Source organism: Saccopteryx bilineata, chromosome 4, assembly GCF_036850765.1.
Source record: "Saccopteryx bilineata isolate mSacBil1 chromosome 4, mSacBil1_pri_phased_curated, whole genome shotgun sequence".
Classification (NCBI taxonomy): Eukaryota; Metazoa; Chordata; class Mammalia; order Chiroptera; family Emballonuridae; genus Saccopteryx; species Saccopteryx bilineata.
This window is the reverse complement of record NC_089493.1, coordinates 232,791,030-232,795,886: the sequence shown is the minus strand read 5'-3', so window position 1 is coordinate 232,795,886 and position 4,857 is coordinate 232,791,030. Positions and strand designations below refer to the sequence as shown.

Below are 4,857 nucleotides of genomic sequence, written 5' to 3'. Positions count from 1 at the left end.
CTTGCCAGATGGACTCTGGCTGGGGTACATGTGGAGTCTGTCTCTGCCTCTCCTCTACTAACTAAAAAAAATTTCAACACAAAGAAATTAAACCATGTGACTGTAAATCATGGAACAAATCAGAAAACATAAAGAAATCACATGGATATAGATAGTGAAGATTTTAGCCACAGACTATAAAATATCTATACTACATATATTCAAGAAATTAAAAGATGACATCATGAATTTTAGGTGCCTAACTTCTCCAGAAAAACCGGATAGTCTCTGGGCCATGTTGAGCCGGCTCTGGGCATTTTCAAGTTGAGTCTTTTCCTCTTCTTTTGTTGGCTTAGCTATGGCGGCAGTGAAGATCCTGAACCCCCAGGCTGAGGTGGCCCAAGCTCAGGTTGCATTGGCATTCAACACCAGTGCAGCTTGGTGGCTGCAGGACGTACAAAGGACCAACTTGGCGCTTAGGGACACCATAAAAAATGTTTGTTTCATGTGCTGGAAACACCAAGCTTACTAAAGATGGCAGCGTGCTGCTGTGCAAATTCAACACCCAACAGCTTTCCTAATGGCCAAAGAAACAACAGCTCAGGGTGACATAACTGGCAATGGTACCCCTTCCAATGTCCTAATCACTGGAGAACTGCTGAAACAGGAGGCTTTCTGCATTTCTGAAGGCCTTTATCCCAGAATAATAACAGAAGAATTTAAAGCTGCAAAGAAAAATGTGCTTGTTTCTGGAACTAGTCAAAGTGAGCAAAAGAAGGATAGGGAAACATAAATAGATGTGACCAAAACATTTCCAGATACTAAAGTTCATGTTGAACTTGCTAATGTGTTAACAGAGGCTGAAGTTAACTCAATTTTGACCATTAAAAAAGCAAAATGAGATTACTGACTCTTCATTGTCAAGATTCTAGAGATGAAACATAAATCTGAAACCAACAGAAGCTTACTAAAAGGTCTTGTCTTGGACCATGGGATACTGCACCCCATGCTATGAAGAAATGCAATGTGTCATTAAAATATGAAAAAAACCGAAGTAAATTCTGGCTTTTCTTTTTCATTTATAAGAATAAAACCCTGGCTGTTTGGCACAGTGGTAGTGTTGGCACAGCATGTGCATGTCCCGAGTTTGATTCCCAGTCAGGGAACACAGGAGAAGCGACCATCTGCTTCTCCAAGCCCCCCCTCCCCATGTCTTTCTCTTTCTCTCTTTCCCTCCTGAAGGCAAGGCTCAATTAGTTAGAGAGAATCAGACCCATGTGCTAAGGATGGCTCCCTGGAGCCTCCATTATAGGCACTAAAAATAGCTCAGTTGCAAACATGGCCCCAGGTGGGCAGAATATCAGCCCCAAATGAGAGTTGCTGGGTGACAGACAGAAATGGAGTTTTTATTATGTTCCAGGTCACAGATCAATCATCGGTTTTACATATGACACCTTATATGTTCATTGACTCCTGTCTCATATGTGCCTTGACTAGGGGGCTACAGATGATCCAGTGACTGCTTGCTCGAGCCAGCAACCTCGAGCACAAGCTGGTGAGCTTTGCTCAAACCACATGAGCCCACGCTCAAGCTGGTGCCCTTGGGATCTCAAACCTCGGTCCTCCGCATTCCTGTCAAATGCTGTAACCACTGCACCATCGCCTGCTCAAGGCTGTGAACAATTTTTTCTATTACTTTCTCTGGATTTTATTTAGTATCCCGGTTCTTAATATGGGTAGAATGCCTGTGTATTTTAAGGTTTTCTTGCCCTAAAATATATTCATCATTGCATTTTTACATAGGTTTTTTATGTAGTTTTTATTTCAATTAATTTTAAGGCATTTTGTAACTTGAATTGTGATTTTGAGAAGGCGGTTATTTAGTAGTGAATAAAAGTAATAGGTGCATGCATTAGTCTATCTCTCTATTTCCCCTCCTCTCACTTGGAAAAAGAAGATGAAGAAAAAAAAAGAATGCAAAGGAGAAACTAGTAAAAGCTGAAAGAAATTTGTTGAAGATAGAGTTAAAAAACATAATAAAACTGAAAAAGAAAGTCTGTGGTGACTTAGATAAAGGACATCTGTGGTGACTCAGATAAAGAGTTTGTTATTAATCAAAAGAGACTTGACCATTTTCTTTAGATGATCTTGAAAAAGAAGGTATAGGAGCTCTATACAAACTAAAAGAAGAAATATGGGAAGGCTGACTGTTGCTGATGGAGTAGCTCTAAATTCTTTTGATGACCTAAGTCTTGATTGTTTGGGACATGCAGTATTTGTTTATGAGTATACATTGTCAGAAGACAAGTTCACCTTTATAGAGAAATATATGATAACAAGCCACACTTTGTCACATTATTGGTCAAAGGACCAAATAAGCACATACACACTCAAATCAAAGAAGCAATAAGATATTGCTTGAGGGCCATTAACAATGATATGGATGATGGCTGTGTAGTTTCAGATTGCTAGTGCAATGGAAATGGCGATAGCAGAAGCCCTCAAATATAAGCCCAGTGTAAAGGACAGGGATCAACTTGGAGTTTAAGCATTTGCTTGCTGATGCATTGCTCATTATTTCCAAGGTTCTTGCTAAATCTTCAGGAAACACTACAGTTCAAGCAGAGCACTCAGAATCAAGTGAACTTGTGGGGGTAAACTAGAATACAGGTAAGCCAACAGTAGCAGCAGAAGTAGGCATATGAGCCTGACCAGGTGGTGGCGCATTGGACAGAGAATCAGACTAGGCTGAGGAGGACTCAGGTTTGAAGCCCTGAGGTTGCTAGCTTGAGCAAGGGGTAACTGACTGTGCTGCAATCCACCCCGCCCCAGGTCAAGGCATATATGAGAAAGCAATCAACAAACAACTAAGGAGCCACAATGAAGAACTGATGCTTCTCATCTCTCTCCCTTCCTGTCTGTCTTTCACTATCTGTCCCTCTCTCTGTCTCTCTCACTGTCTCTATAAAAAAAAAAAAAAAAAGAAGTAGGTTGATGGAATAACTTGTGTGAAGAAACAGCTTCTTATGATATGGAAACAGAAGCTCAATAAAAGAAGCTACTAGAACTGATTAATGAAGTAGCAATGATGATGACAGCTGTGAAGCACAAACAGGAACATATGGAAGTTTGGGAGAGATACACAGAGCAGTCAACAAAAATACAAGCAGCATAGTGAACCTTTGGTCTTCCTTGAAGTTCTTGCTCTAATTGCCATGACATTGGGACAGAGCTACTACCTGAAGAGATTTTTTGAAGTCCGAAGGGCTTTTAAAAAGCCTTTTTCTGATGATACAAAACTCATAATTTACTATTTACAAACATCTTGGTCATAATAATGTTGTTAGTTTGAACATTTTTATTTTATGAATTGTTCATTCACAGCTTACATTTCTTTATGATTAATAGATATTGGGGCCCTGGCTGGTTGGCTCAGTGGTAGAGCATCAGCCTGGTGTGCGGAAGTCCTGGGTTGAATTCCCGGCCAGGGCAAGCAGAATGCCCATCTGCTTCTCCACCCCTCCCCTTCTCCTTCCTCTCTGTCTCTCTCTTCCCCTCCCACAGCCAAGGCTCCATTGGAGCAAAGATGGCCCGGGTGCTGGGGATGGCTCCATGGCCTCAGCCTCAGGCACTAGACTGGCTCTGGTCGCAACAGAGTGACACCCCAGATGGGCAAAGCATCGCCCCCTGGTGGGCGTGCCGGGTGGATCCCAGTGGGGCGCATGCGGGAGTCTGTCTGTCTCTCCCCGTTTCCAGCTTCAGAAAAATACAAAAAAAAAAAGATATTGGGGGATACACCTTTTTAGAAAAGTGATAGTGAAATTTTGACATTTGCTTGGCACAGTTTCTTACTTGAATTCTGCCTCCATTATACAGGTCCTTTCAGAGATTAAATGCTAAATGAAATGTAGGCATTCATTCCTTCTTATATCTTCTTTTGTTTTCATAATAAAATAAAGTTTATTCAAAATAAGAAAGAAGAAATAAAGCAAGAAAGCAAGAAAAATGAAGGAAGGAAGGAAGGAAGGAAGGAAGGAAGGAAGGAAGGAAGGAAGGAAGGAAGGGAGGAAGATGAAGGAAAGAAAGAAAGAAAGAAAGAAAGAAAGAAAGAAAGAAAGAAAGAAAGAAAGAAAGAAAGAAAGAAAGAAAGAAAGATGAAGGAAAGAAAGAAAGAAAGAAAGAAAGAAAGAAAGAAAGAAAGAAAGAAAGAAAGAAAGCGAGCTTCCTCCCTCCTGCACTGTGGTTGCTACCAACATTCTCCTGGTCAGTGTGATCATGCAAGCTAGAATGACTTCTCTAAAATGTTGAAATGAAGCTTCCCTTGTATTAACTGAATCATAAAGACTCTACAAAGTGATTGTACAAATGCAACTATGAAATTTTTGTCCAAGCTTCAAGTGATTTTTAAAGGAATTATCTCTTCCCACAAATAGAAGAGAACAGTAGCATCTATTCAAATCTTGAAGTCTAAAATAATAATTACAGTATTTTTTTAATTGCACTGAGTGTATACACATAAAGCAGATTATTTTCACCCAATGAACAGGATGTTTTGCTTTAGCTTTTAGTGATATAAAAATACATGTTAGAAAAGCATATGTTATCTACTTTATTAAATATTCCTTAAAGAACAAAAGAATAAAATAACTTCGAGTACTGCAAAATAAAAATAAAAGAAACAAATGAAAATATGACAGCTGAAAATATAGTTATAAAAATTAATAAGAGTCATTTATAAAAGATTAAACATGCTTTAAAGAAAATTAGAATTAAAGATAGATCAAGAAAAATTATATCCAGAATGAAACACAGAGAGACAATAGGATAAAGCAAATACTGTAACAGAAACATAGGATATCATGGGATATCCCAGAAGAT

The 4,857-nt window shown here is 39.2% G+C and overlaps 1 pseudogene; it reads left to right on the top strand.

Annotated features, from left to right (window-relative positions):
• The first annotated feature begins 337 nt into the window (after positions 1-337).
• LOC136335659 (T-complex protein 1 subunit zeta pseudogene) lies at positions 338-4,287 on the top strand (annotated as a pseudogene).
• Positions 4,288-4,857: the final 570 nt, after the last annotated feature.